At 42.9% G+C, this 22905-nt stretch overlaps 6 non-coding genes across 6 annotated transcripts; all 6 read right to left on the bottom strand.

Annotated features, from left to right (window-relative positions):
• Positions 1-4602: 4602 nt before the first annotated feature.
• Positions 4603-4716, bottom strand: LOC140308083 (U5 spliceosomal RNA). Its single transcript, XR_011916061.1, has one exon. It is a non-coding gene; the product is annotated as a U5 spliceosomal RNA (small nuclear RNA).
• Positions 4717-5127: 411 nt separating this feature from the next.
• On the bottom strand, positions 5128-5318 carry LOC140307976 (U2 spliceosomal RNA). Its single transcript, XR_011915993.1, has one exon. It is a non-coding gene; the product is annotated as a U2 spliceosomal RNA (small nuclear RNA).
• A 285-nt stretch (positions 5319-5603) lies between these two features.
• LOC140308096 (U5 spliceosomal RNA) lies at positions 5604-5717 on the bottom strand. Its single transcript, XR_011916073.1, has one exon. It is a non-coding gene; the product is annotated as a U5 spliceosomal RNA (small nuclear RNA).
• Positions 5718-17237: 11520 nt separating this feature from the next.
• Positions 17238-17351, bottom strand: LOC140308251 (U5 spliceosomal RNA). Its single transcript, XR_011916215.1, has one exon. It is a non-coding gene; the product is annotated as a U5 spliceosomal RNA (small nuclear RNA).
• Positions 17352-17762: 411 nt separating this feature from the next.
• On the bottom strand, positions 17763-17954 carry LOC140308035 (U2 spliceosomal RNA). Its single transcript, XR_011916045.1, has one exon. It is a non-coding gene; the product is annotated as a U2 spliceosomal RNA (small nuclear RNA).
• Positions 17955-18262: 308 nt separating this feature from the next.
• Positions 18263-18376, bottom strand: LOC140308095 (U5 spliceosomal RNA). The gene has a single exon (XR_011916072.1). It is a non-coding gene; the product is annotated as a U5 spliceosomal RNA (small nuclear RNA).
• Positions 18377-22905: the final 4529 nt, after the last annotated feature.

The raw sequence follows: 22905 nt of genomic DNA, 5'->3' as shown, positions 1-22905 counted from the left end.
CACATCCACTCTTGCTTTTGATGATGTGTAGTTGGGGATTCGAACCTTCTTCTTGCCCGCTTTTCATTAATTATGGGTGGACATTCACACCTTGTCGCAGCCAAACACCTCCGCTCCCTGTTTTGATCATGTATGGTTGGACATTCGCACCTTTTCTCACCCGCTTTTTGCAAACTATGGTCAATAATTCACAGCTTCCTCTCCACCATACTTGTATGGTGGGATATTCACTGCCACTTGCATCCGAATACCTCCGCCCCCACTTTTGTTGATATTTAGTCGGTCATTCGTACCTTACCCGCTTTTGGCAAACTATGGCCTTCTTGCAGCCAAACACCTCTGATCTCGCTTTTGATGATGTAAGGTTGGGCATTCAGACCTTGCTTCACCTGCTTTTCACCAAATATAGTCGGACATTCACAGCTTCTTGCAGCCGAACACTTCCGCTCCTCCTTTTAGTGTTCTATAACACCTTTTTTTCACCGCATTTTATAGATTATGGTTGGAAATTCTCAAACACTCTCATCCGAAGACTTCTCCTCTCGCTTTTGTTAATATAATTGAACTTTAGTCGGACATTCACACCTTCTTGCAGCTGAACCACCTCCGCTCCCTGTTTTGATCTTGTATGGTCTGGCAATACTACCTTTTCTTACCCGTTTGTGAGTAATTATGGCTGGACATTCACACCTACTTTCAGCAGAACACCACCTCTCTCGCTTTTGATGATGTATGGACTGGCATTCTTACCTTTTCTAACACATTTTTCAGCAATTATGGTCGGAGATTCACACCTACTCACAGACGAACAACTCCGCTCCCGCATTTGATGGTGTATAGTCTGGCATTCTCACCATTTCTCATCAGCTTTTTGCAAATTATGATCTGACATCCACACCTACTTGCAGTCGAACACCTCCGCTTCCGCTTTTGATGGTATATATATTCGGGCATTCGAACCTTTTGTTACCCGCTTTTTACAAACCATGGTCGGACTTTCACACCTTCTTGTAGCCGAACAACTCCGCTACCGCTATTGATTGTGTACAGTCGGGTATTTTAACCTTTTCTTACCCGCTTTTTACCAACTATGGTCGGACATTCACACCTTCTTACAGCGGAACACGTCCGCTCCCTCTTTTGATGGTGTATGTTCGGGCATTCGAACCTTTTCTTACCCGCTTTTTACAAACCATGGTCGGACTTTCACACCTTCTTGTAGGCGAACAACTCCGCTACCACTATTGATTGTGTACAGTCGGGTATTTTAACCTTTTCTTACCCGCTTTTCACCAACTCTGGTCGGACATTCACACCTTCTTACAGCGGAACATCTCCGCTCCCTCTTTTGATGGTGTATGTTCAGGCATTCGAACCTTTTCTTACCCGCTTTTTACAAACCATGGTCGGACTTTCACACCTTCTTGTAGCCGAACAACTCCACTCCCGCTATTGATTTTGTACAATCGGGTAGTTTAACCTTTTCTTACCCGCCTTTTACCAACTATGGTTGGACATTCACACCTTCTTACAGTGGAACACATTCGCACCTTACCCGCTTTTGGCAAACTATGGCCTTCTTGCAGCCAAACACCTCTGATCTCGCTTTTGATGATGTGTGGTTGGGCATTCAGACCTTGCTTCACCTGCTTTTCACCAAATATAGTCGGACATTCACACCTTCTTGCAGCCGAACACTTCCGCTCCCCCTTTTAGTGTTCTATCACACCTTTTTTTCACCGCATTTCATAGATTATGTTTGGGAATTCTCAACCACTCTCATCCGAAGACCTCTCCTCCCGCTTTTGTTAATATATTTGAACTTTAGTCGGACATTCACACCTTCTTGAAGCTGAACCACCTCCGCTCCCTGTTTTGATCATGTATGGTCTGGTAATACTACCTTTTCTTACCCGTTTGTGAGTAATTATGGCTGGATATTCACACCTACTTGCAGCCGAAAACCACTTCTCTCGCTTTTGATGATGTATGGACCGGCATTCTTACCTTTTCTAACACATTTTTCAGCAATTATGGTCGGAAATTCACACCTACTCACAGACGAACAACTCCGCTCCCGCATTTGATGGTGTATAGTCGGGCATTCTCACCCTTTCTCATGAGCTTTTTGCAAATTATGATCTGACATTCACACCTACTTGCAGTCGAACAGCTCTGCTCCCGCTTTTGATTATGTTTGGTTGGATATTCGAACCTTTTCTTAACTGCTTTTTACAAACTTTGGTTGGACGTTCACACCTTCTTGTAGCCGAACACATCCACTCCTGCTTTTGATGATGTATGGTTGGGCATTCGCACCTTTTTTTTACTACCTTTTCTTACCCGTTTGTGAGTAATTATGGCTGGACATTCACACCTATTTGCAGTCGAATAGCTCTGCTCCCGCTTTTGATTTTTTTTGGTTGGATATTCGAACCTTTTCTTAACTGCTTTTTACAAACTTTGGTCAGACGTTCACACCTTCTTGCAACCGAACACCTCCGCTTCCGCTTTTGGTTGTATAAATTCGGGAATTCGAACCTTTTCTTACCCGCTTTTTACAAACCATGGTCGGACTTTCACAGCGTCTTGTAGCCGAACAACTCCACTCCCGCTATTGATTGTGTACAGTTGGGTAGTTTAACCTTTTCTTACCCGCTTTTTACCAACTATGTTCGGACATTCACACCGTCTTACAGCGGAACACCTCCGCTCCCTCTTTTGATCATACATCGTCGGGCATTCGCACCTTGTCTTACCCGCTTTTTACAAACTTTAGTCGGACATTCAGACCTTCTTGCAGCTGAACCACCTCCGCTCCCTGTTTTGATCATGTATGGTCTGGCAATACTAGCTTTTCTTACCCGTTTGTGAGTAATTTTGGCTGGACATTCACACGTACTCACAGCCGAACAACTCCGCTACCGCATTTGATGGTGTATAGTCGGGCATTCTCACCCTTTCTCATCAGCTTTTTGCAAATTATGATCTGACATTGACACCTACTTGCAGTCGAACAGCTCTGCTCCCGCTTTTGATTATGTTTGGTTGGATATTCGAACCTTTTCTTAACTGCTTTTTACAAACTTTGTTCGGAGTTACACGTCTTCGTGAAGCCGAACACCTCCGCTTCCGCTTTTTGATGGTGTATAGTCGGGATTTCGAACCTTTTCTTACCCGGTTTTTAGAAATTATGGTTGGACATTCAGACCTTGCAGCTGAACCACCTCCGCTCCCTGTTTTGATCATGCATTGTCTGGCAATACTACCATTTCTTACCCGTTTGTGAGTAATCTTCTAAAAGGTCATACCTGTCATTTTTTCCATTGAAACCATAAATATTTAAGAGGTTAAAGTCTTGCCCCATAAAATTCAAGTGTGCTAAAAGTGCCCGTCCATCTCTCACCACTGTGCTACCTTTCACCAGAACATGCAGATTTTTAATTAGAATGGCCACACCATCATTTTTAATTTGATTTGAGCCACTCCATATCGATAAATGGGGCCACATTTCCTCCCATTGTCTATGGTTTTTAAAAAAAGGTAGTCCACATTCTTGTATTAAAAACACATCTGATTTTATGGAGTCTAAGAAGGATATAATACTCTTGGCTCTTGTCTTTGATTTCACACTTCTCACATTTAGTGTTGAGAAGGTGAGAACCATTAAAAGGATAAAGGAAAGTAGGTATGTCATTTTCGTTTTTCTAAGTTATCAAAACAAATTACACACTCAGGTTATTTCTTGGGAAACTAGCTCTCCTTTTCGGATTCTCGGTGTTGGCCTCTGATGCAATGTTGCATTTAACTTTGAGTCCCTGGGGGTTGATTGCAGAGCTAAAGGGAATCAGAGGACAACTCAGATGCCGTCCTCTTCGGCTGTTGACCTTCGGGGAGGTGAGTACCTTCACTAGACTCACCTGTCTGCTCTTCCTCCTCATTTAGCGTAGCTCCACCCTCTGCCTGTGAATTCTCACAGACTTCAGCACTGAGTGGTGAGGCCTCTACAGGCCCCTCTCCTTTTTGCTCCTCACTTCCAATCCAAGCTTTTGGCGAGAAGTTTGAATTTATTGGGTCAACCTCTTCACTTTGTTCACCAACTGCCACCTCTGGTCCTTCTCTTTGTTGGCTTGACTGTGGCTTTGCCGTCTTTAATTTGTTGGCAAAAGATTTAGGGCAATCTCAGAAGAGGTGTTAATTCTCCACAGAGATTACATTTCCTGCCATTTGGACACTCTCCAAAAGTGTGCCCAATTTCTCTGCACTTCTCACATATCACCTTGGTACAAGCCTCAACCAGGTGCCCATGCTCACCGCACTTGCGGCAGAGCTTGGGCTGCCCCTGGTACTGGATGCAACCTCGGTTTTCGAGGTGGCCAGAGTGTCACTTTGCATCTCCGCCCACCCGCTGCACTGAGCACTCTTCAGCCCTTTTAAATGGTATAACTTTGCACTCCCGCACGCTCCAGCGAGCACCATTCAAGCAACAACTTTGCACTCCAGCTTCAAACATCGGCACAGTCGCAACAAGTAAGGCAACTCTACTCAGAGAAGTCACTCTGCACAGTAACAAGATTTCTTTTGCACAGACGGAAAGGGCTTCACCCGCAAAGGTAAAGCCTGCCAAAAATAGAAACAACTCATTAGTGCTGCTCTCCACGGAAGTCTTTAGTAAAAGGCGAAAGACTTGTTCATTATGAAGAGAAACCAGAGTACGATTATCTGCCACTGCGGGAGCAGGGCATCAGGCTAGTTGGTATAGCCACCTTCCCCATGGTGAGCTTTGCTTGGTTGAGACGCTTGCTCCCCCTCCTTGCTCCTCGGCTGACCAAGTAGGAAAAATCGGGCCCTATTCGATGGCTGCCTTGTCTTTTACTCTGTGCAAAAGACAAGGCAGCCACAAACACCACGGGAACACCGTATTGAGGCTTTGTTCTGACCGCTCATTCAGTGTTGCGTTTCTTTCAAGTAATTCTCCCGGTTAGCCCGCACTCGGCTTGCTCCCAGAGCTGTGTTAAAGTCTACTTCGCATTCACTCTCTTTTCTCAGCAGACAAAAAGAAAGTTTCATCTTGGGCTCCCTGAAACTTCCATCCTGCACCACTGTTTGCTTTTTCACAAGAGCAGAGAAGAGCGCACCGTTCCCAGCGGCACTGCAGTACCGGGTCGATGCTTGGAGTGAACGGAGCAAGCTCCTTTTTCAACTCCTATTGCTAAAAATCCATTTAATATGTAGTCCTCGTACAAAGGCCATATCAGATATTAGACTGATAAGAACAGGTACTACACTTGATCTTAGCCAAAAGGCCGAGAAGCGATAACTGTCCACTGGTTCACGTCCGAGGGCCCTTCCTGGCACAATGCGCACTTGTAGCGGTGTTCTTTTTATGGCCATAGGTGGCCAGAGTGTCACTTTGCACCTCCGCCCACCAGCTGCACTGAGCACTCTTCAGCCCTTTTAAATGGTATAACTTTGCACTCCCGCACGCTCCAGCTAGCACCATCCAAGCAACATCGGCACAGTCGCAACAAGTAAGGCGACTCTACTCAGAGAAGTCACTCTGCACAGTAGCAAGATTTCTTTTGCACAGACTGAAAGGGCTTCACCCGCAAAGGTAAAGCCTGCCAAAAATAGAAACAACTCATTAGTGCTGCTTTCCACGGAAGTCTTTAGTAAAAGGCGAAAGACTTGTACGTTATGAAGAGAAACCAGAGTACGATTATCCGTCACTGCGGGAGCAGGGCATCAGGCTAGTTGGCATAGCCACCTTCCCCATGGTGAGCTTTGCTTGGTTGAGACGCTTGCTCCCCCCCTTGCTCCTCGGCTGACCAAGTAGGAACAATCGGGCCCTATTCGATGGCTGCCTTGTCTTTTACTCTGTGCAAAAGACAAGGCAGCAACAAAAACACCACGGGAAAACCATATTGAGGCTTTGTTCTGACCGCTCATTCGGTGTCGCGTTTCTTTCAAGCAATTCTCCCAGTTAGCCCACACTCGGCTCGCTCCCAGAGCCGTGTTAAAGTCTACTTCGCATTCATTCTTGTTTCTCAGCAGACTCTTGGGATCTATAAAATGAATTCCTTCACTCAAACTATGTTAAAACTGCTTTGTCCTTCATATTTACCATGTCTTGAAAGATTTAAACAAAAAAAACAACGTTGTACTTTGCAGTAAAAGACAGAGCAAATCTAAAGTCTCAGGAATCCGAGAATAAGCTTACTTTCATGAGTTCTTCACGATTTGGGATTTTGCTATAAAATGAATTCCTTCACTCAAACTAAATTAAAACTGCTAAACCGCTAATCTGTTACATGTAAGGCAGATGTCAAATTCACCGAAATAGGATCTAAGGGTATTCGGCCAATCGAGCTTTAGCAGCTTCGGTAAAAGAGTATAAGTTGAAGAGTTTGTGAATAAAGGTGTGCGCACACTTAGTGAGCTGTAGGAAAATAGGCAGGGAGCAATGCCGGCTGGGGTATATGTTCGTGTATGTTGTCTGACTGTTTGATTTGAATGTGTTGTGTAAGTGTCCTGTTGAATGTTACATGTTTGGGCTTTGACACGCTTCACTGTGGTTGTTAACTGTGTGGTGTGTCCTGAAATGTTATATGTTTGGGCTGTGTGACATGCTTAATGCTTGTCAGTAGCTACCCACTTATTCATATATAGCAACTGACAACATAAGAAGTCCGGACATACTTTGATAGTAGTTGTAGAAGTATCCTTATTGATAATAGATAAACTAATTCATAGTGATAGAACAGTAGATGAACAGGTGCCTGCACATGTCTCAAGAAAATAAAATGGGTGGATGATTGCTGACGGCAGAGCAATACTGCCAAACTTATGAGTTCTTGTGGCAAACTTGATTCAGTGTCTTGACGTGTATACGCTGTTTCGCTGACTTGATTGTCACAAGAAACAAAGTGTGTTTGATAAGATCCGACCATTTTATTACGGGAGGATCAATATGTATGGATTCTGATGTGACTGATAAACCCATTCGTATCTTAAGCATAATCTAATACGTGAGACAACGCCCTGGCACAGAATCAAAAAAAAAAAAAGAGAGAGCAGTTTTGTGTCCCCACAGTCCATAATGTAGAAAAGAGAGAAAAAAGCCTTTCTGATTTGGTGTGTGTGCTCACAGTGCAGAGTGTAGAGAAAAGAGAGAAAAGAAAGCCGTTTTGGTGTCACGGGTGTTGTGACTTACACACACACATTTCTGAATTGAGAAAGGAAATTATTTTAGAGGAAGCACTAGAGTTTAGATCCCACATTTGTTGATAGGCATTCATTTATTTCTTCACTTCTGATGAAGTTTCAACAATAAACAACAAACTTTGTATTATGAGAAAGAACCAGACTCATTCTTCAGGAATCCAAAAATAAGCTCTATTTTACGAGTTATGCACGAATTCGGATTCTCCTATAAAACGAATTCCTTAACTCAAACCAGGTTAAGACTGCTTTGTCCTTCATATTTATTCATGTCTAATCAAGTTTCAACAATAAACAACGTTGTACTTTGTAGAATGAGAAAGAACTTCTCGACATATGACGAAGTACAGATTTTGCTATAAAATTAATTCCTTCTATCAGCCTGACTTAAAACTGTTTGTCCTCCTTATTTATCCACTTCAAATCAAGTTTCAATAATTAAAAAAATGTTATAGTTTGAGAAATAACCACTTCATCTTCAGCAATCAGTATAAAAAGAGGGTAAGAAAAGGTGCAAATGCCAACCATACATCACTAAAAGGTGGAGCAGAAGTATTCGGCTGCAAGTAGGTGTGAATGTCCGACCATAATTTGTAAAAAGCGGGTAAGAAAAGGTTCGAAGGCCCGACTATACATTAACAAAAGCGGGAGGAGAGGTCTTCGGATGAGAGTGGGTGAGAATTTCCAACCATAATCTATAAAATGCGGTGAAGAAAAAGGTGTGAATGCTACGTAGAACACTCAAAGGTGGAGCGGAAGTGTTCGGCTGCAAGAAGGTGTGAATGTCCGACTATATTTGGTGAAAAGCAGGTGAAGCAAGGTCTGAATGCCCAACCTTACATCATCAAAAGCGAGATCAGAGGTGTTTGGCTGCAAGAAGGCCATAGTTTGCCAAAAGCGGTTGAGGTGCGAATGACCGACTAAATATCAACAAAAGTGGGGGCGGAGGTCTTCGGATGCAAGTGGGTGTGAATATCCCACCATACAAATATGGTGGAGAGGAAGCTGTGAATGGCCGACCATAGTAAAAAGCGGGTGAGAAAAGGTGCGAATGTCCAACCATACACCATCAAAACAGGGAGCGGAGGTGTTTGGCTGCGACAAGGTGTGAATGTCCACCCATAATTAATGAAAAGCGGGCAACAAGTAGGTTCAGATGCCCAACCATACATCATCAAAAGCAGGAGCGGAGGTGTTCCGTTGTAAGAAGTTATGAATGTCCGACCATAGTTGGTAAAAAGCGGGTAAGAAAAGGTTAAAATACCCGACTGTACACAATCAATAGCGGGAACGGAGTTGTTCGGCTACAAGAAGGTGTGAAAGTCCGACCATGGTTTGTAAAAAGCGGGTAAAAAAATGTTTGAATATCCGAATATATACCATCAAAAGCGGAAGCGGAGGTGTTCGGCTGCAAGAAGGTGTGAACGTCCGACCAAAGTTTGTAAAAAGCAGTTATGAAAAGGTTAGATTATCCAACCAAAGATAATCAAAAGCGGGAGCAGAGCTGTTCGACTGCAAGTAGATGTGAATGTCAGATCATAATTTGCAAAAAGCTTATGAGAAAGGGTGAGAATGCCCGACTATACACCATCAAATGCGGGAGTGGAGTTGTTCAGCTTCGAGTAGGTGTGAATCTCCAACGATAATTGCTGAAAAATGTGTTAGAAAAGGTAAGAATCCATACATCATCAAAAGTGGGAGAGGTGGTGTTCGGCTACAAGTAGGTGTGAATGTCCAGCCATAATTACTCACAATTGGGTAAGAAAAGGTAGTATTGCCAGACCATACATGATCAAAACTGGGAGCGGAGGTTGTTCAGCTGCAAGAAGGTGTGAATGTCCGACTAAAGTTTGTAAAAAGCGGGTAAGACAAGGTGCGAATGCCCGACAATGTATGATCAAAAGAGGGAGCGGAGGTTTTCGGCTGCAAGAAGGTCTGAATGTCCACCCACAATTCCTGAAAAATGGGTAAAAAAAGGGTGCAAATGCCCAACCATACATCATCAAAAGCAGGAGTGGATGAGTTCGGCTACAAGAAGGTTTGAATGTCCATCAATAATTGCTTTAAAACATGAAAGAAAATTTTCGAATATCAAACCGCACATTATCATAAGCGGGAGAGGAGGTGTTCAGCTGCAAGAAGGTGTGAATGTCCCACCAAAGTTTGTAAAAAGCAGTTAAGAAAAGGTTCGAATATCCAACCAAACATAATCAAAAGCGGGAGCAGAGCTGTTCGACTGCAAGTAGGTGTGAATGTCAGATCATAATTTGCAAAAAGCTGATGAGAAAGGGTGAGAATGCCAGACTATACACCATCTAATGCGGGAGCGGAGGTGTTCGGCTCTGAGTAGGTGTGAATATACGACCATAATTGCTGAAAAATTTGTTAGAAAAGGTAAGAATGCCGGACCATACATCATCAAAAGCGGGAGAGGTGGTGTTCGGCTGCAACAAGGTGTGAATGTTCGACTAAAGTTTGTAAAAAGCGGGTAAGAGAAGGTGCGAATGCCCGACAATGTATGATCAAAAGCAGGAGCGGAGGTGTTCAGCTGCAAGAAAGTCTAAATATCCATCAATAATTTCTACAAAACATGAAAGAAAACTTTCGAAAATCAAACCGTACATGATCATAAGTGGGAGAGGAGGTGTTCAGCTGCAAGAAGGTGTGAATGTCCACCCATAATTCCTGAAAAATGGGTAAAAAAAAGGTTTGAATGCCCAACCATACATCATCAAAAGCAGGAGTGGATGTGTTCGGGTACAAGAAGGTGTGAACGTCCAACCAAAGTTTGTAAAAAGCAGTTAAGAAAAGGTTCGAATATCCAACCAAACATAATCAAAAGCGGGAGCAGAGCTGTTCGACTGCAAGTAGGTGTGAATGTCAGATCATAATTTGCAAAAAGCTGATGAGAAAGGGTGAGAATGCCCGACTATACACCATCAAATGCGGTAGCGGAGTTGTTTGGCTGTGAGTAGGTGTGAATGTCCAGCCAAAATTACTCACAAACGGGTAAGAAAAGGTAGTATTGCCAGACCATACATGATCAAAACAGGGAGCGGAGGTGGTTCAGCTGCAAGAAGGTCTGAATGTCAGACTTAAGTTTGTAAAAAGCGGGTAAGACAAGCTGCGAATGCCCGACAATGTATGATCAAAAGAGGGAGCGGAGGTGTTAGGTTGCAAGAAGGTCTGAATGTCCAACCATAATTTGTAAAAACCGAGAATAAAAGGCTAGAAAATGTCAGAAAAATTCTCTGCAAAATTAGGCTCAGAGTCGCTGGATACGATTAATTAACACAAAACATTTATTTCTTGCAAGAAAGAGACAAGTCTGCACAAATCCACACAACCTGTCGGGAAGACCGCTCAGAGTTGTCTCCTGACAAAATGGTGCTCCAGCTATTTATGTTGCTTATGCTTGCTGATCACACAATGTTATGAGAAAAGGCGCTTTTCTCACCATTCATTATTATGGGTAGGAATATTCAATGTTATGGGGAAAGGTGCTTCTCTCCCCATTCCTTGTTATGGGAAGGAACATAAGAGGTGCTTCTCACCAGTTAATATTATGGGAAAGTCTAGTACCAGAGTCAAAACACTTTTGCTTGAATCATAGAAGGTGAACAGATGGAGTGACTCTTCTGTCATAGTATAACTATATAATTTTTCCAACATTCCCTCCTGTTTATGCTATGAAGTATTAAAACTGTACAATTAACATTGAATGTATTTCTATCGTTCGCAGTGCATAGGAGCGAAAAACCCATTTGCTTTATTTACGGGAAAATTTTCCTATGGCCCCATTCTCTCCTTGGCGACCGACCGCTTAGTCAGTTACTCAGTATCAAAGGTCGCACTCCGAACCGTTAATTTCAATGAATGGTGATGGACCTAGGTGTGACCAGCAAACACAAAACGGATACAACCAAAATACATGGAAATAAGGACATAAATCAATAAAATGGAAATCAATAAAACTATGACTAAATGATTAGAAAATGGACAAAAATCAATAAAACTATGACTAAATGATTAATGAACAAAATTAATACAATGGAATAAACAAAAAATTAATTAAATGAAAATATGATTATATGCAATTAATAAATCATATGAAATTGATATTAAATGGAAAAATTAATAAAATGAAAAAATTGATAAATGAAAATCAAGAATAGTCAAACAATAATAATAATAATACAATGCAGTTTATTCAGTCCACTCTGCAATCGTCTGCTTCTGGCCGAACATCAGTCCGGCTGGGTCTGGAACTGCTAAGCTATCTTGGAAGGAGAGGTTACTAGCACTTCACTTCCCGGAAGAGGTCTTTACCACCTCTTATTCCCTAACTAATCCTCTTTTAGGATTCAGCCATACAGTGGTTGGAGGCTGTAGATTGTTAGACGTTACTTGGTGGAATGAATTCTTCAAATCAGCTTTTCATTCAGTTGGGGTGGAGCGCTTAGCTTTGCCGTCCACCCTGACTTTGAGTCCTGTAGTGGTTCTGCTGCTGATGCAGTTCATCAAACTGTGGACAAATGTTAGCAGGAAGAAGCAACATATCATCTTTACAATGCTCTACATTCAGGAATTGCCTTTTACTAGGTCCAATTCCCATGTTCATTGGTCTTTCATATGAACGCAAAAATAATCATTAAACAAATCATTGAGAATTCACTCGGGGTCATTCAAAGTACTTTAAATGTTATCTGTATCATCGTCTCCATCATCCATGTGTCGCTCGTTGTCATCATCTCCCTCTACCTGTTGATACATTATGCGGGTACGGATGGTTTCAATCAGTCTTTGGGACAGTCCTCTCAAGCATGTGATACAACATCAAGCACAGGTGGCTACTATGGCTGTGACAACAGACAAAGACCAAACCACTTCTCCATCATGTCAGTGAAGGGGTCGTTGCTCCCTGAGTTTTCTATCAGCTCTGCAGAGAGTGATGCGAGTCCCTCTTTGTGATTCTGCCATCTGCGGAAGTATTGTTAGGAATAAAGGAACAGGATAAAGTTCCAAACATTTTAATTGTTCAGCAATGCCTTGTAGATGTAATTTATCCAATAAACATTTTTATTTATTGTTGCCCACCAGAAAAGAAAAGATTCAAAGTCTGTAGTTACTTAATTTCTAGCTTTAAATTCATCTGGGACTCAGAATTCCAATGCTATCCAGGTACACTCTGTTGTCAAATGAACCTCCAGACACAGTTGAACGCTTGAGACGTTGCAGCTTCTCAGCCAAGGCCTTAAAGTCCCCCACAGGGAACAGACGGAAAGGCATCAGTGGTTGGGCTATTGTGCAGCTGCCAGTTAGGCAGAAGGACGGACCTCAGTTTCATCTCCCCACACAGCCACCAGAGGTCTGCTCTCATGGAAGTCTGGTTCCGAAACCAAGATGCTGAGTAGTTACCTGCGTCCCGAGTGACAATAGATGGATTCTTGACAATTATCTGACATGAGTGTACCCACATTCTTACCTGTACCCCTGTGGATGAAACATATATAAATTACCCGTATAAGCCAACGCTGAGGGCAGTTGTCTCTTTTCTTAACTGCTGGGAACAACAAAGAGAGAGTTTTACATTGCTCTGTGTTAGGTACAAAAAATTCATTATGCAATTGTAATGCAATTGTAATGCTTCATTTCTAAATTTATGTTCTGGCTTTAGCACATTCAATACAATTAGATTGGATATTTTGTCATGCTGTATACATTCTAACAAAATTCCAACTGATACACTGGCGATTCTTCAGAAATCTTGTATTAACATACATTTCACATATGTACTTTTCAGAATACACATGGGCTTTTTGGTTGTCTTTACATAAAATAATTGAGCATAAGTCAATGTCAGCCACCCCATCTATTCCTGCAACAAAAAAATAGGTTGACAAGTTATCTGTTGGACCTGAGGGACCTCCTATCTCTGTGGTCAGTCTGGGTCTGTGTGATTCATTGTAGTGCATTATCTTTTAGTTTTTTATTAATCTGTGCTTAATCCCATAGAATTAGGAATACGATAATAAGAATAATGATTAACAATACACAACTGGTTCCTTTTAACCTACAAATCCTGGTAATTTAAATGGATGCCACGGCTGCTGTCTGTCTATCCCTGTCTTATTTTAGCCACACCCTATGTTCTCGTTTTAGCCGTTGTTTTCTTCACTGAGGTTGAGACGAACCCCCTCCTGTTGAGAGAATTCCCCTTTGTAGTCAGACTTATGCCTCAGAGAACGGTGGTGGGTAACTAATCTTTCCCTACTTCTGCAGGTCGTGGCCTTACTGGTTTACAGTGTGATGAGGATCCAGGATATATTAGTTTAGCTGCTGTGGTTTCTGAAAGCAGTACCTGATATGGACCTTCCCACCTTGGGCTGGAGCAGTTATCTTTCTTTATCACTTTGATGAGGATCCAGTCTCCAGGTTTTAGAGATTCCTCCACAGGGTCACCTGGAACAGACACTAGACAGAATAGATCTCTCTACTTGTTAACATTTTAACCATGTATCCTGCTAAGGTTTCTTCTCTTTCTTCATCATGTCTGGTGAATAGTTCTGTGGTAGTAAAAATGGTTTACATTATACATCATCTTAAATAGAGTTAATTCTGTGCTAGGTAGAGTAATATGCATGTTTAGGACTACTAGTGGTAAACAGTAACCCAATTCTTCCCAGTTTCTTCAGTCTTGCACAGTGGTTTCTGAGATCCTTTTTTGTTTTTAAGTTCTTCGCCATCAGGAAGATAATATTTTACAAACATTTCACTGTAGATTTTTTCAGGAATTCCAAATCTAGGTAATATTTAATTCACCAGTGTTGAGGGTACATCTGCCTGTGCATCTGGAAATACTTCACTTCATTTGGTAAAACATCACTAATCACCAGGGAGACATTCACACCTACTTGCAGTCGAACACCTCAACCGCTTATGATCATGTGCAGTTTGATATTCGAAAAATTTCTTTCATGTTTTCTAGCAATTATTGATGGACATTCAGACCGTCTTATAGCGGAGCTCCTCCGCTCCCTCTTTTGATGGTGTATGTCCGGGCATTCGAACCTTTCCTTACCCGCTTTTTACAAACTATAGTCGGACATTCAAACCTTCTTGTAGCCGAACACATCCACTCCTGCTTTTGATGATGTATGGTTGGGCATTCGCACCTTTTCTTACCCATTTTTCAGTATTTATGGGTGGACATTCAGACCTTCTTAAAGCCGAACCACCTCCGCTCCCTGTTTTGATCATGTATGGTCTGGCAATACTACCTTTTCTTACCCGTTTGTGAGTAATTATGGCTGGATATTTACACCTTCTTGCAGCCGAACACCACCTCTCCCGCTTTTGATGATGTATGGTCCGGCATTCTTACCTTTTCTAACACATTTTTCAGCAATTATGGTCGGACATTAACACCTACTCACAGACAAACACCTCCGCTCCCGCATTTGATGGTGTATAGTAGGGCATTCTCACCCTTTCTCATCAGCTTTTTGCAAATTATGATCTGACATTCAGACCTGCTTTTGATAATGTATGGTTGGGCATTGGCACCTTTTTTTACCCATTTTTCAGGAATTATGGGTGGATATTCACACCGTCTTGCAGCTGAACACCTCCTCTTATGATCATGTGCGGTTTGATATTCGAAAATTTTCTTTCATGTTTTAAAGAAATTATTGATGGACATTCAGACCTTCTTGCAGCTGAACCCCTCTGCTCGCGCTTTTGATGGTGTATAGTCGGGCATTCGCACCTTGTCTTACCCGCTTTTTACAAACTTTAGTCGGACATTCAGACCTTCTTGCAGCTGAACCACCTCCGCTCCCTGTTTTGATCATGTATGGTCTGGCAATACTACCTTTTCTTACCCGTTTGTGAGTAATTTTGGCTGGACATTCACACCTACTCACAGCCGAACAACTCCGCTACCGCATTTGATGGTGTATAGTCGGGCATTCTCACCCTTTCTCATCAGCTTTTTGCAAATTATGATCCGACATTCACACCTACTTGCAGTCGAAAAGCTCTGCTCCCGCTTTGGATTATGTTTGGTTGGATATTCGAACCTTTTCTTAACTGCTTTTTACAAACTTTGTTCGGAGGTTCACGTCTTCTTGAAGCCGAACACCTCCGCTTCCGCTTTTGATGGTGTACAGTCGGGTATTTTAACCTTTTCTTACCCGCTTTTTACCAACTATGGTCGGACATTCACACCTTCTTACAGCGGAACACCTCCGCTCCCTCTTTTGATGGTGTATGTTCGGGCATTCGAACCTTTTCTTACCCGCCTTTTAAAAACTATGGTCGGACATTCAAACCTTCTTGTAGCCGAACACATCCACTCCTGCTTTTGATGATGTATGGTTGGGCATTCGCACCTTTTCTTAACCATTTTTCAGTAATTATTGGTGGACATTCAGACCTTCTTGCAGCTGAACACCTCCGCTCCCGCTTTTGATGGTGTATAGTCGTGCTTTCGAGCCTTTTCTTCCCCGGTTTTTACAAATTATGGTTGGACATTCAGACCTTGCAGCCGAAAACCTCCGCTCCCTCTTTTGATCATACATTGTTGGGCATTCGCACCTTGTCTTACGCGCTTTTTACAAACTTTAGTCAGAAATTCACACCTTGCAGCTGAACCACCTCCGCTCCCTGTTTTGATCATGTATTGTCTGGCAATACTACCATTTCTTACCCGTTTGTGAGTAATCTTCTAAAAGGTCATACCTGTCATTTTTTCCATTGAAACCATAAATATTTAAGAGGTTAAAGTCTTGCCCCATAAAATTCAAGTGTGCTAAAAGTGCCCGTCCGTCTCGCACCAGAACATGCGGATTTTTAATTAGAATGGCCACACCATCATTTTTAATTTGATTTGAGCCACTCCATATCGATAAATGGGGCCACATTTCCTCCCATTGTCTATGGTTTTTCAAAAAAGGTAGTCCACATTCTTGTATTAAAAACACATCTGATTTTATGGAGTCTAAGAAGGATATAATACTCTGGGCTCTTGTCTTTGATTTCACACTTCTCACATTTAGTGTTGAGAAGGTGAGAACCATTAAAAGGATAAAGGAAAGAAGGTATGTCATTTTCGTTTTTCTAAGTTATCAAAACAAATTACACACTCAGGTTATTTCTTGGGAAACTAGCTCTCCTTTTCGGACTCTCGTGTTGGCCTCTGATGCAATGTTGCATTTAACTTTGAGTCCCTGGGGGTTGATTGCAGAGCTAAAGGGAATCAGAGGACAACTCAGATGCCGTCCTCCTCGGCTGTTGACCTTCGGGGAGGTGAGTACCTTCACTAGACTCACCTGTCTGCTCTTCCTCCTCATTTAGCGTAGCTCCACCCTCTGCCTGTGAATTCTCACAGACTTCAGCACTGAGTGGTGAGGCCTCTACAGGCCCCTCTCCTTTTTGCTCCTCACTTCCAATCCAAGCTTTTAGCGGGAAGTTTGAATTTATTGGGTCAACCTCTTCACTTTGTTCACCAACTGCCACCTCTGGTCCTTCTCTTTGTTGGCTTGACTGTGGCTTTACCGTCTTTAATTTGTTGGCAAAAGATTTAGGGCAATCTCAGAAGAGGTGATTTAATTCTCCACAGAGATTACATTTCCTGCCATTTGGACACTCTCCAAAAGTGTCCCCAATTTCTCTGCACTTCCCACATATCACCTTGGTACAAGCCTCAACCAGGTGCCCATGCTCACCACACTTGCGGCAGAGCTTGGGCTGCCCCTGGTACTGGATGTAACCTCGGTTTTCGAGGTGGCCAGAGTGTCACTTTGCATCTCCGCCCACCCGCTGCATTGAGCACTCTTCAGCCCTTTTAAATGGTATAACTTTGCACTCCCGCACGCTCCAGCGAGCACCATTCAAGCAACAACTTTGCACTCCAGCTTCAAACATCGGCACAGTCGCAACAAGTAAGGCAACTCTACTCAGAGAAGTCACTCTGCACAGTAACAAGATTTCTTTTGCACAGACAGAAAGGGCTTCACCCGCAAAGGTAAAGCCTGCCAAAAATAGCAACAACTCATTAGTGCTGCTCTCCACGGAAGTCTTTAGTAAAAGGCGAAAGACTTGTACATTATGAAGAGAAACCAGAGTACGATTATCTGTCACTGCGGGAGCAGGGCATCAGGCTAGTTGGCATAGCCACCTTCCCCATGGTGAGCTTTGCTTGGTTGAGACGCTTGCTCCCCCTCCTTGCTCCTCGGCTGACCAAGTAGGAAAAATCGGGCCCTATTCGATGGCTGCCTTGTCTTTTACTCTGTGCAAAAGACAAGGCAGCCACAAACACCACGGGAACACCGTATTGAGGCTTTGTTCTGACTGCTCATTCAGTGTCGCGTTTCTTTCAAGCAATTCTCCCGGTTAGCCCGCACTCGGCTCGCCCCCAGAGCTGTGTTAAAGTCTACTTCGCATTCACTCTCTTTTCTCAGCAGACTAAAAGAAAGTTTCATCTTGGGCTCCCTGAAACTTCCATCCTGCACCACTGTTTGCTTTTTCACAAGAGCAGAGAAGAGCGCACCTTTCCCAGCGGCAATGCAGTACCGGGTCGATGCTTGGAGTGAACGGAGCAAGGTCCTTTTTCAACTCCTATTGCTAAAAAATCCATTTAATATGTAGTCCTCGTACAAAGGCCATATCAGATATTAAACTGATAAGAACAGGTACTACACTTGATCTTAGCCAAAAGGCCGAGAAGCGATAACTGTCCACTGGTTCACGTCCGAGGGCCCTTCCTGGCACAATGCGCACTTGTAGCGGTGTTCTTTTTATGGCCATAGGTGGCCAGAGTGTCACTTTGCACCTCCGCCCACCCGCTGCACTGAGCACTCTTCAGCCCTTTTAAATGGTATAACTTTGCACTCCCGCACGCTCCAGCAAGCACCATCCAAGCAACAACGTTGCACTCCAGCTTCAAACATCGGCACAGTCGCAACAAGTAAGACGACTCTACTCAGAGAAGTCACTCTGCACAGTAACAAGATTTCTTTTGCACAGACGGAAAGGGCTTCACCCGCAAAGGTAAAGCCTGCCAAAAATAGAAACAACTCATTAGTGCTGCTTTCCACGGAAGTCTTTAGTAAAAGGCGAAAGACTTGTACGTTATGAAGAGAAACCAGAGTACGATTATCCGTCACTGCGGGAGCAGGGCATCAGGCTAGTTGGCATAGCCACCTTCCCCATGGTGAGCTTTGCTTGGTTGAGACGCTTGCTCCCCCCCTTGCTCCTCGGCTGACCAAGTAGGAACAATCGGGCCCTATTCGATGGCTGCCTTGTCTTTTACTCTGTGCAAAAGACAAGGCAGCAACAAAAACACCACAGGAAAACCGTATTGAGGCTTTGTTCTGACCGCTCATTCGGTGTCGCGTTTCTTTCAAGCAATTCTCCCGGTTAGCCCACACTCGGCTCGCTCCTAGAGCCGTGTTAAAGTCTACTTCGCATTCATTCTTGTTTCTCAGCAGACTCTTGGGATTTTATCTATAAAATGAATTCCTTCACTCAAACTATGTTAAAACTGCTTTGTCCTTCATATTTACCATGTCTAGAAAGATTTAAACAAAAAAAACAACGTTGTACTTTGCAGTAAAAGACAGAGCAAATCTAAAGTTTCATGAATCCGAGAATAAGCTTACTTTCATGAGTTCTTCACGATTTGGGATTTTGCTATAAAATTAATTCCTTCACTCAAACTAAATTAAAACTGCTAAACCGCTAATCTGTTACATGTAAGGCAGATGTCAAATTCACCGAAATAGGATCTAAGGGTATTCAGCCAATCGAGCTGTAGCAGCTTCGGTAAAAGAGTATAAGTTGAAGAGTTTGTGAATAAAGGTGTGCGCACACATAGTGAGCTGTAGGAAAATAGGCAGGGAGCAATGCCGGCTGGGGTATATGTTCTTGTATGTTGTCTGACTGTTTGATTTGAATGTGTTGTGTAAGTGTCCTGTTGAATGTTACATGTTTGGGCTTTGACACGCTTCACTGTGGTTGTTAACTGTGTGGTGTGTCCTGAAATGTTATATGTTTGGGCTGTGTGACATGCTTAATGCTTGTCAGTAGCTACCCACTTATTCATATATAGCAACTGACAACATAAGAAGTCCGGACATACTTTGATAGTAGTTGTAGAAGTATCCTTATTGATAATAGATAAACTAATTCATAGTGATAGAAAAGTAGATGAACAGGTGCCTGCACATGTCTCACGAAAATAAAATGGGTGTATGATTGCTGACGGCAGAGCAATACTGCCAAACTTATGAGTTCTTGTGGCAAACTTGATTCAGTGTCTTGACGTGTATACGCTGTTTCGCTGACTTGATTGTCACAAGAAACAAAGTGTGTTTGATAAGATCCGACCATTTTATTACGGGAGGATCAGTATCAGTATTCGGCTGCAAGTAGGTGTGAATGTCCAACCATAATTTGTAAAAAGCGGGTAAGAAAAGGTTCTCATGCCCGACTATACATTAACAAAAGTGGGAGGAGAGGTCTTCGGATGAGAGTGGGTGAGAATTTCCAACCATAATCTATAAAATGCGGTGAAGAAAAAGGTGTGAATGCTACATAGAACACTAAAAGGTGGAGCAGAAGTGTTCGGCTGCAAGAAGGTGTGAATGTCCGACTATATTTGGTGAAAAGTAGGTGAAGCAAGGTCTGAATGCCCAACCTTACATCATCAAAAGCGAGATCAGGTGTTTGGCTGCAAGAAGGCCATAGTTTGCCAAAAGGTGCGAATGACCGACTAAATATCAACAAAAGTGGGGGCGGAGGTCTTCGGATGCAAGTGGGTGTGAATATCCCACCATACAAGTATGGTGGAGAGGAAGCTGTGAATGGCCGACCATAGTAAAAAGCGGGTGAGAAAAGGTGCGAATGTCCACCATTATACACCATCAAAACAGGGAGCGGAGGTGTTTGGCTGCGACAAGGTGTGAATGTCCACCCATAATTAATGAAAAGCGGGCAACAAGTAGGTTTGAATGCCCAACCATACATCATCAAAATAAGGAGCGGAGGTGTTCCGTTGTAAGAAGTTATGAATGTCCGACCATAGTTGGTAAAAAGCGGGTAAGAAAAGGTTAAAATACCCGACTGTACACAATCAATAGCGGGAGCGGAGTTGTTCGGCTACTAAAAGGTGTGAAAGTCCGACCAAGTTTTGTAAAAAGCGGGTAAGAAAAGGTGCGAATGCCCGACAATTTATGATCAAAAGAGGGAGCACAGTTGTTCAGCTGCAATGTCCATCAATAATTGCTAGAAAAAATTAAAGTAAAAATTTTGAAAATCAAACCGCACATGATCATAAGTGGGAGAGGAGGTGTTCAGCTGCAAGAAGGTGTGAATGTCCACCCATAATTACTGAAAAATGTGTAAAAAAAAGGTGCGAATACCCAACCATACATCATCAAAAGCAGCTGTGGATGTGTTCGGCTACAAGAAGGTTTGAACGTCCAACCAAAGTTTGTAAAAAGCAGTTAAGAAAAGTTTCGAATATCCAACCAAACATAATCAAAAGCGGGAGCAGAACTGTTCGACTGCAAGTAAGTGTGAATTGCAGATCATAATTTACAAAAAGCTGATGAGAAAGGGTGAGAATGCCCGACTATACACCATCAAATGCGGGAGCGGAGTTGTTCGTCTGTTAGTAGGTGTGAGTCTCCGACCATAATTGCTGAAAAATGTGTTAGAAAAGGTAAGAATGCCGGTCCATACATCATCAAAAGCGAGAGAGGTGGTGTTCTGCTGAAAGTAGGTGTGAATGTCCAGCCATAATTACTCACAAACGGGTAAGAAAATGTAGTATTGCCAGACCATACATGATCAAAACAGGGAGCGGAGGTGGTTCAGCTGCAAGAAGGTGTGAATGTCCGACTAAAGTTCAAATATATTCACAAAAGCGGGAGGAGAGGTCTTCGGATGAGAGTGGTTGAGAATTTCCAACCATAATCCATAAAATGCGGTGAAAAAAAGGTGTGATAGAACACTAAAAGGTGGAGCAGACGTGTTCCGCTGTAAGAAGGTGTGAATGTCCGACCATAGTTTGTAAAAAGCGGGTAAGAAAAGGTTAAAATACCCGACTGTACACCACCAATAGCGGGAGCAGGGTTGTTCGGGTACAAGGAGGTGTGAATGTCCGACCATAGTTGGTAAAAAGCGGGTAAGAAAAGGTTAAAATGCCCGACTGTACACCATCAAAAGCGGATGCGGAGGTGTTCGCCTTCAAGATGACGTGAACCTCCGAACAAAGTTTGTAAAAAGCAGTTAAGAAAAGGTTCGAATATCCAATCAAACATAATCAAAAGCGGGAGCAGAGCTGTTCGACTGCAAGTAGGTGTGAATGTCAGATCATAATTTGCAAAAAGCTGATGAGAAAGGGTGTGAATGCCCGACTATACACCATCAAATGCGGTAGCAGAGCTGTTCGACTGCAAGTAGGTGTGAATGTCCAGCCATAATTACTCAAAAAGGGGTAAGAAAAGGTAGTATTGCAAGACCATACATGATCTAAACAGGGAGCGGAGGTGGTACAGCTGCAACGTGTGAATGTCTGACTATAGTTTGTCAAAAGCGGGTAAGACAAGGTGCGAATGCCCGACAATGTATGATCAAAAGAGGGAGCGGAGGTTTTCGGCTGCAAGAATGTCTGAATGTTCAACTACAATTTGTAAAAACCGGGGAAGAAAAGGCTCGAAAGCCCGACTATACACCATCAAAAGCGGGAGCGGAGGTGTTCAGCTGCAAGAAGGTCTGAATGTCCGTCAATAATTGCTGGAAAACATGAAAGAAAATTTTCGAATATCAAACCGCACATGATCATAAGCGGGAGAGGTGGTGTTTAGCTGCAAGAAGGTGTGAATGTCCACCCATAATTACTGAAAAATGGGTAAGAAAAGGTGCGAATGCCCAAATATACATCATCAAAAGAGGGAGCGGAGGTGTTCGGCTACAAGTAGGTTTGAATGTCCAACCATGGTTGGTAAAAAGCGGGTAAGAAAAGGTTCGTATGCCCGAATATACACCATCAAAAGCGGAAGCGGAGGTGTTCGGCTTCAAGAAGACGTGAACGTCCGACCAAAGTTTGTAAAAAGCAGTTAAGAAAAGTTTCGAATATCCAACCAAACATGATAAAAAGCGGGAGCAGAGCTTTTCGACTGCAAGTAGGTGTGAATGTCAGATCATAATTTGCAAAAAGCTGATGAGAAAAGGGGAGAATGCCCGACTATACACCATCAAATGCGGGAGCGGAAGTATTCGGCTGTGAGTAGGTGTGAATATCCGACCATAATTGCTGAAAATGTGTTAGAAAAGGTAAGAATGCCGGACCATACATCATCAAAAGCGAAAAGGTATGAATGCCCGACAATGTATGATAAAAAGAGGGAGCGGAGGTTTTCGGCTGCAAGGTCTGAATGTCCAACCATAATTAGTAAAAACGGGGGAAGAAAAGGCTCGAAAGCCCGACTATACACCATCAAAAGCGGGAGCGGAGGTGTTCAGCTGCAAGAAGGTCTGAATGTCCACCAATAATTACTGAAAAATGGTTAAGAAAAGGCACGAATGCCCAACCATACACCATCAAAAGCAGGAGTGGATGTGTTCGGCTACAAGAAGGTTTGAATGTCCGACCATAGTTTTTAAAAGGCGGGTAAG

The sequence above is a fragment of the Leuresthes tenuis genome, unplaced genomic scaffold (genome assembly GCF_036924035.1).
Source record: "Leuresthes tenuis unplaced genomic scaffold, fLeuTen1.0.hap1 SCAF_5, whole genome shotgun sequence".
Lineage (NCBI taxonomy): Eukaryota > Metazoa > Chordata > Actinopteri > Atheriniformes > Atherinopsidae > Leuresthes > Leuresthes tenuis.
The sequence above is the reverse complement of the archived record's forward strand: the minus strand, read 5'-3'. Positions and strand labels throughout refer to the sequence as shown.